Genomic DNA, 14,001 nt, shown 5'->3' on the forward strand with positions numbered 1-14,001 from the left:
GATAGGGGAGATGACAGTGTTTACTACTACTACTACGAATAATAATAATAATAATAATAATAATAATAATAATAATAATAATAAATTATTTATACCCCGCCCATCTGGCTGGGTTTCCCCAGCCACTCTGGGCAACTCCCAACAAACAACAACAACAACAAAGCAATAAAACATCAAACATTAAAACTTCCCTATACAGGGCTGCCTTCAGATGTCTTCTAAAAGTCAGATAGTTGTTTATTTCCTTGACACCTGATGGGAGGGTGTTCCACAGGGCGGGTGCCACTACCGAGAAGGCCCTCTGCCTGATTCCCTATAACTTTGCCAGAAGACCCTCGGAGATGGACCTCAGTGTCCGGGCTGAATGATGGAGATGGAGATGCTCCTTCAGGTATACTGGGCCGAGACAGTTTAGGCGCAGGCATGTCAAACCTGCGGCCCTCCAGATGTTTTGGACTACAATTCCCATCTTCCCCAACCACTGGTCCTGCTAGCTAGGGATCATGGAAGTTGTAGGCCAAATCATCAGGAGGGCCGCAGGTTTGACATGCCTGGTTTAGGGCTTTAAAAGTCAGCAGCAATATATAAGTATGCATCAAATTGAGAAACTACAGAGAGGTTTTTCTTCCTCTCTCATAATCCTAAAATCTAGAACCATCTAGTAAAGCTGAATGATGGAAGATTTGGAGCAGACAAAAGGAAGTACTTCTTCTCACAGCATAAGGTGAAACTACCTTACTATCACAAAGTGTAATGTTGGTTATCCCCTTGAATGGCTTTAAAAGAGGAATAAACAAATTTAGAAGGATAAAGTCATCAAGGGCTACCAGTCATAGCGGCTATGTTCCTGCTTGAATACAAGTGGCTGGGAATTACAAATAGGGAGAGTGTGGTTGTACCAAAATCCTTCTTGCAGTCTTCCCACAACATCTGGTTGGCCACTGTGGGAACAGGATACTGCTGTAGATGGATTTATGGTCTGATGCAGCAAGGCTCTTAATCTGCTATTGGGCCTGTGAGCAGGTGACCTCTCTACATGCTCAATCTGCTGTCCAGGTGCTGAACATTGATGGGGAAATTGAAGGCCCCTGCTCTCCCTTCTCATCATTCTTTAACTTGGACTTGGACTGGATAGCCCTCCCAATAGAGGGATCTGCAAAACAGGACACACGACAACTGGAGTTTCTCCCCACCATAGCTGCCAAGTTTTCCCTTTTCTCACGAGGAAGCCTATTCAGCATAAGGGGAAATCCCTTTAAAAAAGGGATAACTTGGCAGCTATGCTCCCCACCTCACCATTCTTCAGCCAAGATATGCCATATGCAGGCTTAGAGGATGAGAGAAACTTACCACGCGGCTTCAAATTTGGCTGTCTTAGAAGCTGCTCAATCTCGCTCAAGGTGTTCTCTTTGTGCCATTTAGCCCTGCCTACACTTCAGGCTGCTGCTAAAGATAAGTTCTTTGATGCATGTAATAAACCGATGGCTGTCATAGACAGATATAACTTTTCTGCTTGCATTGTAACAGCTAACCTCTTTACTGTCGAGTAAGCAGAAGCAGAAGAAATAGTGGCCCAGCCTTTTAAGGAAATCCCATTAGTTTCTTTTCTTTCTTGCATGCAGAGTAAAGAGGTCAGCCTTTGTATTCCGAGCAGGGAATATTTGTCAGAGAACAACTTTTCAAGGATAAAAGCTGCTGTACTTTTCTAGGTTATATGATCAATACAACCTACATAAAGAATATCTCTGATAATTTGTACTGTCCAAGTAATGGTCAAATAGTTCTATCTTATCTAACCTGGCATATCAGGTGCTGCTTGACTGTTTTGTGTCTGTAATGAGAAGTACGGTAAGTTAGTTTAGTGCAAAAACAAAACAAAACCACATATGTTTTTGTGTTACTGGACCACCATCACTGGACCTCATGTAGGCCAACTCTTTCCTCCCCTATGTTTCAATATATTCCTATTTTATCTGTAAACCGTCTTGAATTCCTTTCTAGGGAAAAAAGTGGAATATAACAGCAACAGCAGCAGCAGCAGCAGCAGCAACAAGAACAACAATGTTAGAGAATAAAAGATATAGATGTGCAAACATTACATGTGTCATTACATTTGTTTGTTTGTTTGTTTTATTGCCTTTATATCCCACCTTCCCCCCAATAAGTTCAAAGAGGGATACATAGTTCACCCCACCTTCTTTTATCATCACAACGACCCTGTAAGGTATGTTTGGCTGAAAGACAGTGATTGGCCCAAGGTCACCCATTGAGCTTCAAAGTTGAGTGGGGAGTAGTGTAAGAAAAACACGGAAGCCTAATTTGAATAGTAGAGTGCTTGATATCTGGTGGGCGGGGCTTGTGTATTTTGCTCCAGAATCAGTCCCTCCCTTCAATGTGTGTTCCGTTAAGAATGTCAGTTAAGAGGGACCAACTGCCTCTTCTTGTTTCTTGCCTCAGAGTTGCCTCATGATTTGGAAGTACTTTTGAACCAATTTATATGTCATATGGATACCCAACATGAACTACAACATATGACTGAATACATTGAACTGATGTTGGATTGAATCACGAGTGATATGACATTTATGCTTGTGTTATTTAAGTTTTTCTGCGTTAGACGTTTATAAATTAGTGATTGAAGTCATTCTGTGTTATATGTTTATAAATTAGGGTTTGATTACAGCAGCAAGTTACGCTTGTTGTATAATTGATACTTGCTACTCGTAACCTAGGTTTGTGTTGTGTGAGTTGTGTGTGTGTGTGTGTGTACAGCAATATGTATTCTCAAGATGATCTACAGAGATAAACTATATCACAAATTCAGATTTACACAGATCTGTTCACATCACTAATGGCGGGATCTGCACTATGGGTTTAAACCTTCTTTACCACTTATGCCCTTTCCTCAAAGAGCCCTGGGAATTGTAATTCTGCGAGAGGGCAGAGGAGCAAACTATAATTTCCAGATCACTATAGCGGAAAGCCATAGACATGGCCTAGACAGAAGACATTTCTTTATAAAATGCTAAAGTAAGTGTCCATTGACATTCTTAAGGCAGGAGACAAATTTACAAGATGAATTTAGCATTTAAAATGTTCTCTTATTAAATCATCTTTTTTTTGCTATTTATCTGCACATTTTTTGAACTTCATGTGGTTTTAGAACTCAAGCCACTGAAAAATATAAATAACGCCCCCATCTCTCTCTCTCTCTCTCTCTCTCTCTCTCTCTCTCTCTCTCTCTCTCTGTCTTCATGAGAAGTCACTATCCACATCTCATCCCTGCCTTCTCTCTTGAGTTCTGGGTTTTCGATTTTCTTCTCTCAAGGATAAACAAGGGACTTCTTAAAGGTCTGCATTAGCAATTAAATACATTCTCCAGATAGACAACTGGAATTCTTAGCTTTTCCAATTTTGATAAAATGGTTGCTATGGTGATGAGTTCACTGCATTTTGAAAAGGGGTGATTGAACCTGATGGATAGGATGACAAGTAAATTTGGGTGCTATCACATTGACCTTTGAGGAGAAAATGCTACCATCCCGTGAGTGCTCAAATTTAATTTTACAATCAAGGCCCTGAATATATTGGCTGCACAGATCTCCTGTTGCTACACTCCACCATTGCCGTAAAACAAAAGATAATGTATTCTGTCAAGAGAATAAAATAATGCCGCTAGGTAATAGACTTTGAAATGTTTACAAACCTATAAATGAAAACTGCTCCATTAATATGAATGAATATAATCAAATTCCTACATGATAATTGCTACATGCATAATATTGCACAGCATATCTGTTTTTAGTATATCTTGCAGTGAGTTTTATGAGTTACAAAAAAGGAGCCATTGTTTGTAGGCATTAATTGCTGGGGTGAAAGATGTTCCTTCACATTTTTTCATTAAAAGTTCCACACCCCTTTTTGCAACCACTTACTGGTGGCTGAGTCTCTCTCTCTCTCTTTTAAACAAGCTATTGATGTCTTCAGAAAATGAACAATGTAATTCCAGGGTTCAAATCATATCTGGTTTCAGACTTCTCAATTCAAGGGAAGACTGCTCTCCATTGACACATACTTAAAATGTGGCAAGTTTGGGCAAGTATCCACAGGGCAGTTTGTTTGCAAAAGCCCCATTGACATGAATGTGGATAACTGCAACACAGTACGGGGTAAGTAGTTTTGCTACAGGGAATTGCATGTGCGTATGGCATATATGCGGATGGCGCTGTCTGTTAAACCACAGAGCCTAGAGTTTGCCGATCAGAAGGATGGAGGTTCAAATCCCCACGATCGGGTGAGATCCTGCTGCTCGGTCCCTGCTCCTGCCATCCTAGCAGTTCTAAAGCATGTCAAAGTGCAAGGAGATAAATAGGTACCGCTCTGGCGGGAAGGTAAACGGCATTTCCATGCACTGCTCTGGTTCGCCAGAAGTGGCTTTGACATGCCGGCTCCCTCGGCCAATAACACGAGATGACTACCGCAACCCCACAGTCAAACCATGCAAATAGCATCACCATAAAACTGAAATATACATCATTGAGGCTTTAATCCAACACCCACAAACCTCATTCTGCTGAACATGCAGGCAGGCAGAAAAGTGGAAAGCCCAGGAAGACGCATTCTGGGGGCAGGGAGGGTCTGAGCATGCCCAGAATTTATTTGATCCTGAAGCAGCCCAACTGCCATCCAGTAACAGTAGTGGAGCTGATCCAGGCCCAACCACTGTGCTAGCTGCCACCACCACTGCTTTCTGCCCTGGTTGGCATGCTTCAAAGGCAGAGGATGCGGTGGTGGTCCCACAGCTCCATTAAACCTTACTGGCGGTAGTGGCCAGGGTTAGGACTGCCCCATTAATGTGCTTAAGGCTTTTGCGTATGCTGTTGTTCTTGTTTTTGTGTTGCTACTGCTGTACTTGCCATTTTTATCTTTTCTGTTTTTATTATTTCTCGGCTCTTCTTGGTCCTGTTAACTTTCATTGTAAGCCACCTCGTTGGTTGACATCTTCTCACATTGTGAATATTTTAGAAATTAATTTGAATGGTTAGGTGCTTTTTTGCCATTGTGTGGTCCATTGTTGCAGCCATAATTTATTCCTTTTATTACATTTTAAACTCACCTCTATTCCATCGTGGAACCCAAAGTGGTATATGTGTGGTTTCCAAGCAGTCACCCATCCAGACATTGACCTGACCCAGTCCTACTTAATTTCAGCAAGGTGCTAGCCGTATGTGCCTTCATCCCATATCCTGGGACAATGTGAATCACAGATTGCCCAGCAGGACCCTGTCAGACATCCTTGGAAAACTATTTAGAGAGATATATCTGCTGTATCTGCAAACCGATTGTCTAAACTCTAAATTCACCTTCAGGATCCCAAAATGACCATTAGAATTTGAAGCAGACCATAGCTGTATGGCAGGGCCTGCTTGAAGCATTATTGATGGGCACAATCATTGTTCAAGTTTAATTTCTTTTACAACTTTAAGTTTCTTTTATAAAGGGAATGTCTGTAAATGATCAAATAAAAATGTTTGTCTTCAATTCCCTAAACCCAGACTTCTGGAACTAATTTGCTAAAAAATATGTTGTTTTCAGTCTAAAATGTTATAAGAGGCAAACAGATTTCCACCCCACATTTTAATCAATTTGGATGAGTTGAAAGCATATTACAAAACTGAACCTACAACTATTTTTGGGAAGTGCCAGATTGTCCATACATGATGCACTTTTGGAACTTTTGGAAGTTCTGTATAATGTATTCAATTAATGTTCCTTAGGAGGGCAAAATAGCAATTCAGATATGTAATATAGTAACTTGCTCCCCAAATCATGCAGCAAATATTGTGTATTATAATTTTGTATTGAATGCCCTTTCAGGGGCTCTGATGGGGGAAGGCTTAGCAGGCAAAGGGTCCCAGGTTCAATCTCTGGCATCTCCAAAACAAAGGGCATAATGGAGTGGCAGGACTGTCATGTGATGGTGATGAGGTTGGTTTGAGATTCAACTGATACCAAGCCCGCTTAATCCCTGCCCCTCCCTCCCCTGGTTTAGAGCAATGGGGCTTCCTGTTTTCCTCCCCTCCGTGCCCCATCAGCTCTGGGAGGTCAGCAGAACACCTAGAACAGCATACAGGAGGAGAGTGGGGATTGTCCCATTGGCACAAGCATTTTGTCTTGCCAGATGGAACAATCACAGTGCAATCCAATTCCACCCATATTTATTGCTTTGTCTGGTCAGATTCTATAATCTCCAGAGTTTGAGGGTTTGCTTGAGGGTCTGTTGGCAGGCCATTAAAGATAATCTATCTGTATGTAGTGGTGACCATCTGGAAGAAATGGGATTAGCATAGCCTTTAAGAACAAAGCAAGGATTTTGATCTGTCCTAAGGCTGCATATGAATGTGCATAAATTCAGCAGTAAGACCACTAATATGTGACACATGTTACTATTGCCTTCTTTCCAGAATCAGAGTTTAGATGCAAGGCTCCATGATTTGAGTAGAAGCCAAATTTACACAGTTCTGCTTGGCAGTACCTTCTATAAATCACTTCTCAGAGCAAGGTTGTGCCCAGCACTGATTGTGTCAGTCAGGAAGCCATGCCTTCCCACCTTCTAAAGAAGGCTTTAGAACAGGGGTGTCAAACTCAAATTCATCGGGGGCCGCATCAGCAGTTTGGTCACCCTCAAAGGGCCGGTTGTATCTGTAGGACTATGTGTCCACTCTTTATTATCATAAATTATTGTCACTGCATTCAATTATTACTGTTTTTTGTAATAATGTAAGTAATAACTAGCTCTGAAAGCAGAAACATAGTCAGAATAATGTCAAGTAGATATTCAAATGTACAGTTATTGTACAATTTATTGAAAAATGATTTTTGGTAATTGCACTGGGTGGTGGAGGCTCGCTAGGGTTTCATGCAGGACCTTTGCAGAGCTACTAGTACCTGGAGATGCTGGGGTCCTTCTGCATGCAGGACAGCTGTTCTGCCAGTGAGCCACCACCCTTCACCAAAGGGACTGGCTGAGGTTGACTCACTGGAGCTGCTCTCCTGGTTCCAGGGTTTAAGGGCCAGAAGTATAAAGCAGCATCCTATGTTTCTGAGGAGAGGGAGAGGGAGAGGGAGAGGGAGAGGGAGAGGGAGAGGGAGAGGGAGAGGGAGAGGGAGAGGGAGGGGAGGAAGGAAGGAAGGAAGGAAGGAAGGAAGGAAGGAAGGAAGGAAGGAAGGAAGGAAGAAAGAAAGAAAGAAAGAAAGAAAGAAAGAAAGAAAGAAAGAAAGAAAGAAAGAAAGAAAGAAAAGAGGGAGTGGGAGGGAGAGAGGAAGGAAGGAAGGAAAGAGGGGAGAGAAAGAAGAGTAGGAAATAAGGAAGAGAATAAAGAAGGAAAGAAAAAGAAAGAGGGAGAGAAGACGGAAAGGGAGAAAGAAGGAAGGAAGTAGAGGGAAAGAAAGAATAAGAATGAGGGAGAGGAAGAAAGTTGGGAAGGACGGAAGGAAGGAAGGAAGGAAGTAAGGAAGAAAGAAAGAAAGAAAAGAGGGAGCAGGAGGGAGAGAGGAAGGAAAGAGGTGAGAGAAAGAAGAGTAGGAAAGAAGGAATAAAGAAGGAAAGAAAAAGAAAGAGGGAGAGAAGACAGAGATAAAGAAGGAAGGAAGGAGAGGGAAAGAAAGAAAAAGAACGAGAGATAGGAAGAAAGAAAGGGAAGGGGGGGTCGCCGCCTTGATTCAGTGCCAGAAAAGAGCGCGAAGGGACCCAGGGGCAAAAAGCATTTTCCCGGCCCCAGCTGTTTGTCGGCGCTTTGTTGGCGCGGCGCTTCAGCAGCAAGGTCCCACTGCTGGGTCCCGCTGGCTGGGGCGCTCGGCGGGCCACATGACGAGGTCTGGCGGGCTGGATTTGGCCCCCGGGCCTTGTGTTCGACACCTGTGCTTTAGAACTTCTGCTATGCTGACTTAAAGCAAGACTGCCACTTGCCTTCTGCATCTAGGGACCCAAGTAGACATGGTATTTGTCACATAGTTTGGCCTTACATAGCCGGGATGGTGGGGTGGGAGGGACAAGGCAGAACACACGAGTCAGTGCAGGGAGAGGGATAAGCCAGAACACACTAACTGCTGAATAGTGAAAAACTGAACGAGGCGGGTGGAGTTCAAGACAAACATTTGGCCAAAAGCCAATCAGCCTCGAAAAGAGGATGTAAATCCAAACCTCAGCTCAGAGTTTTGGAGAAGATACAGTAGCTATTCCTTTTGTATTGCTTTGTGTTGGAAACATTATATGGAGATACACTATAGGAACATAAGGAACTGTTTATATAATTATACATCCAATGTTGCTAGTAGAAATGCAGAATTTTCAGTACGCTACTTAGATTTATTTACTTGTTTTCACATGCAGACAAAATCTAAGCAGCCTACTAAAATGCCTGCTTTATGTAGCAGTAAGCATCCCTACACACAAACACTGCATTGATGGTCACAAAGCATGCACAGCTGTACGTGTTTATGTGAGGTTCAAAATTTCACCTGCTGGCTCCGACCTTTTTTGTGCCTGTGGTCTTCATGCATTGAAGGTTTTATCCACACATCAAAGCCCAATGTTTAGACTCACCATGGACAAAGTGGGTCCTTGAAAATGGAAACTATCGATTCTGTCTTCAGATCCTAAGGGCACTGAGATGTGTACACATATGTTCTTGCATCCACAGAACCTCCAATTGCATGGAGTTTGAATGCAGCAAGGAATTGGGTCAGAGTTCATCTCTCTCTCTCTCTCTCTCTCTCTCTCTCTCTCTCTCACACACACACACACACACACACACACACACACACACACAGAGAGAGAGAGAGAGAGAGAGAACGTGACTGTCCACTCTGTATTTCTATAATAGAAAGTGTTGTACATTATTTTTTAAAAAAGGTTAGTTATTCCCATTTCACTGTATTTGCTCACACAATAGTATCACCTTGCAGAGAAGCATTCAGTTGTGTTTCACGGCTATGATTTCCCTTCTATGCAGAAATAACTTTCTCTCTAAAGCAAATATTAATTTCAATTTCAACAGATGCAAGCGAAGTCAAAATTTCCCATCTTCTTGGTGGCAAATGGCTGAAAAGCATGGTGAAAAGCTTTCTTCCTCAACAAACTTAAATCCTGGCCTAGACCAATTACTGTGATCGGCGTGTCGCTGTGTACTCTCTGCACAGATACAAGCCAATCCTCATTCTTCTTCATGGAACTCTGTCAACCTGTGTCAATGGGGGGGGGGGAGGCGTTGTAGATGTTGTTTCCAAGTACTGCACTTAACTTTTCACTCTCATAATTGAACTCCTAAGAGAGAAAATAAAGGAGTGTCTATGGAAAACTACTGAAGAAGGCTGAAGGTGCCCTGATGAACCAAGGGAAGTAGGAGAGGCAAGTTAACAGCTAGAATCTTTCCTACAACTTAATGATTGCAGCTCGTATACTTTGCCCTTTGGAAGGGTTACAGCTCATAGTTAGAGCATTGTTTGCAGGCTGGAAGTCCCTGGTTCAAACCCTGGGATCCCCAAGTAGGCCCAATGTCCCCACTCTGAAACCTTGGAGAGCCATTGTCAGGCACTTTAAATACTAAGCTAAATGGACTAATGACCTGACTGGGGATAAGGCAACTATCTAGATTCCCATGCAATGGAATGGGATCCACTGAAAACTGAAAGTTCTCCAACCAAGCCATAAGTTCTGGTACCACTGGGCTGTTGTTCAGGGAATAGAACATTAGTTTTGCATGCAGAAGGTCCCAGGTTCAGTCCCCAATATCTTCAGGTAGGTCTGGAAAGTCTCCCTGTCTGAAACATTGGGGAGTTGCTACCATTGTGGACAATACTGAGCCCAATTGTCCAATAACTCAATATAAGGAAGGTTCCTATGTTCCTATGTACATTGATGTGTCCCTAGGCTTTATGATCTTGCACTGGATTACATTCAGTGATTCAACAGAAATATTCTCATACCTGTACATAGAATCAATTCAAGTTTTAAGATTTGCCTCACCCCCAGCCAAAAATCTTTGCAAATTCAGGGTCACCCAGTGCAACACGAACTTGGATGCCATGGGAAACATTTCTAGATGGCCAGCATCTAGTGACTCTGTTAATTTTGGTTTCCCCCAGTTCCACATTTCAAGGTTTTGTTTAAGGGTGGGGGTGTAGTGACATTATATTGGTCATAAAGCTACATATATATAATACAACAGGTATTGCAGCATGAAAGGTACATTACAAAATGGGACACAAGTTACAGGATTGTAATCAGAAAAATTAGCACAATATTCCCCATGTCTGAATGCACCCTCACTCATCAGCCTCACTTTCTAATGGTTCCCATTCCTCACCCAACACCTTCCAGTAGCATCAGAGTCGGAATCCCTTCTTTTGCCCATTCTGCTCAATTCGGTATCTTCTTATCCTGGAAAATGCAGGGCAAAATCAGTTCTATAGATGGAAGTCTGGTCTTCTCACTTACTTAGGCCAAGGCAACAACTTCAAATAAGGAGTTTTAGTATAAGGAACATGTTTCTTTCCCCCTTCTCAAAGCTGGTGCCTTCTGAAGAATTTATGTTTGTTAGACAAACTCACCAGAAATGAATCACCATGGCCTTCAATCCTAAATCCTAGATCCATTTTCTTTGTCTTCCCCAAAGACATATTGTGCATTTGGTGGTGTTTCTGTTTCTGATGCTTCATTCCCTCATATGCCTGTATCTAGCACCTTCCCTCCTTCCATCTTGCACTGAACCCTGCATTGTTAGCTTCAAAGTCACCAGAGAGCTGATTCTGGGTTATTCAGTTTCAACAATGTATGATTCCTCTTGCATGGTTCCTGCACAGTGAGCCCCCAGCCATTTCCTTAGCTGGCCCAGTCTCACATGACTCCTCAGGAGTCTCCATGACATGATGAGACATCTGGAGAAGACTGGGCTTCTCAGAGAAAGGGGAGCCCTTACTGTGAAATCAGGTCTGTTGTGATTTTTGTACCACTCCTTGGGATGAGGCAACACTGAGCAAGGTGAATTTTTCACTGTTTCACATAATGATATCCTTGGTTATCTCACATGTTTTGCATGTGTTACAAATGCTTTGGCTTTTTTTTTTTAAAAAAATGACTTCCTAACCACCTCCAAGTTTAGTAGGAACACCCTGTTTATGTGGGGGTAAACTGCCTTCACACAATATGCATGATGGTAAGTGCCTGTGATCTTTCAAACAGTGTTTTAGAACAATGCAACAATATAAAACTTGTTCTATAGGAAGGGTAATTGGATAGAATAGTTGCATATTATATCTGAAGCTTTGACATTTACCTGACAAGCATGTCAGTAACACATTAGTTAATCTTAGATGGATTAAAATTATAGTCAACAAAACTTATGTGCTGTGATTAAAAGAGTCATATTTTGCATGCCAAAAAGTGCCCCTTGAAAAGATATAAAATCAATATATTCTCCAACTCCCCATTTCCTTTATATTGATATGGGTATCATTTTCTTTTTGTCCTAAAATGCTGAGACAATAATAACATGATTATTGAAAGGCCAAATGTTCCCAGCAATTACAAAGAGGTTTGAGTTGGCAATTTGACAATGTGCAGGTTATTTGTCATGAGGTAAGTAAAATAGGCACTAAAATCATACTGGACATAGCCAGCTATTATGGAGAAGAGTGTGGGCTGAATGCGGCTTTGTTTCGCTTATAATTCCAGATATGGCTATGGTTTAGTGGGATGGTTCTTCTAGGTGAAAGAAGTCAAGGTTTTAAAATAGCTCTTGGTATTCTAAATATGTCATCCATTAATCCATTAGTGCAGCATTATTATTGTCATTGTTGTTGTTGTTAATTATTATTATTAAATTTTCTATACTGCCCTGTAGCATAAAAATACACGATAAAAAAACAAAATACATAATAAAAACAAGAACAGAAACAAAACAAGCCAATAACCCCCTCCCACGAACACATTTAAAAGAGTATAGTATATTAATCAGCCCAAGGCCTAGTTGGAGAGGAACATTTTCCATAGCTGTCAAGTTTTCCCTTTTCTCGCGAGGAAGCCTATTCAGCATAAGGGAATTTCCCTTTAAAAAAGGGAGAACTTGACAGCTATGACATTTTCACCTGGTGCCTAAAGGTGTATAATGAAGGTGCCAGCCAAAACTTCCTAATTATTGTACAAAGAGCATAGAAGAGATTTTTAGATTTATGAAAGGCAGGTGGACTGATTGGGGGGTCAGAAGGAGTATGGCATTTAGAAAACAGAAAGATAACTTTAACAGGAAAGGATATTAGAAGTCTTGGGAAAGTAGGATATGCTAAGAAAGAGACATGTTTGGGCAGCAGGTCCTTTTTCATCTTGGCAAGAATAGGATATTCTTGTAAAAGTCTAAATGCACTCATGACATTAAAAATTTCCCAACAGACAATGACTAGAGAGGTCCACGCAACTCAACACCACTACATCTTGAAATATTGAAGGCACAAAGGCATACAATTCCAACAAGAAAGAGAAGGGGGAGGCATTCAAATAAACCATTATGGCTGCATAATGAGCTTGAGACATAAGAAGGGAATGTATAAGAAATGGAGGAATGGAGAAACCACCAAGAAAGAGTATATATGAGTAGCCAACAGTTGCAGGGAGAAGGTCAGGTGCGCCAAGGCTCATAATGAAGTCAGGTTTGCAAGAGAGGTTAGAAATAATAAAAGGTTTCTTTGACTATGTTCAAAGCAAAAGCAAGTAAGTAGTAGATACCTTTCATAGAAAAGATGGAGAAATGCTATTGGGTGACAGAGAGAAGGCACCACCTACTCTGCCTCTGTCTTCACCTAAAAGGAAAGCAGTATCCAACCTGGTGATAACAGAATCAACAATGCAAGGAGAAAGCTGCAGCCCAAGATAGGAAAAGAGGTGGTAAAGGAACATCTAGCTACTATAAATGAATTCAAACCATCAGGTCGTGATGAGCTGCACACAAGGAGCTTGCAGATGTAATCTCAGAGCCTCTGTCTATAATCTTTGAGAATTATTGGCGAACAGGTATGATCCCTGCAGACTGGAGGTGGGCAAATGTTGTCCCCATCTTCAAAAAAGGGGAGGAAAGAAGACCCAGGTACTGTAACTACCAACCAGTCAGCTTGACATCAATACAAGGAAAGGTCCTAGAAGAGATAAGTAAAGAATGGGTCTGTGAGCACTTAGAAAAGGATGCTGTGATTGCTAAGACCCCTCATGGGTTTATCCAGAGGAGAACAACCAAGATGATCAAGGGTCTGGAAACCAAGCCTTATGAGGAACGGTTAAGGAAATGGTTTGGCCTGGTAAAGAGAGGATTGAGAGGAGATACCGGTATGATAACCATCTTCAAATCTCTAAAGGGCTGTCAAATGGAAGATAGAACAAGCTTGTTTTCTCCTGCTCCGAAGGCTAGGACTGAACCAAAGGAAAGGAGATTCTGGCTAAACATCAGGAAGTACTTTCTGACAGTAAGAGCTGTTTGGCAGTGGAACAGACTCCCATGAGAAGTGGTGGAATCTCCTTCCTTGGAGGTTTCTAAGCAGAGATTGGGTGGCCATCTGTATGTTCTAGTTGAGATTCCTGCATTGCAGGGGGTTGGACTAGATGACCCTAGGAGTTCCTTACCCCTCTACAATTCTATGATTCTAATAGAATTCTGTGCAATGTTGAGATTTTTCAGTTCTCTAAAACAACGGAGGGCTGGGAAGAGAAACATCTTGAAAAGGCGTTTGAGCGTTTCTACATTGTTCTGCCACATTAACAGATTTTTTTTTACAGTGAAAGCACTTCATTTTCCAAAAGAAAAGTGTGAAGACAAATGTTTGGATGAAAAGCATATTGCATCTTCTTCCCACCTCACTGTCTCAAAAGAGAGGCCTGGCATGGCTGGATTCCTGCCTTCTCTGCCTCCAAATTGTATACACTGCTTTAAGAACAGCATGATGAATCTTTTGCTT

The sequence above is a fragment of the Zootoca vivipara genome, chromosome 8 (assembly GCF_965207765.1).
Source record: "Zootoca vivipara chromosome 8, rZooViv2.hap1.1, whole genome shotgun sequence".
Classification (NCBI taxonomy): domain Eukaryota; kingdom Metazoa; phylum Chordata; class Lepidosauria; order Squamata; family Lacertidae; genus Zootoca; species Zootoca vivipara.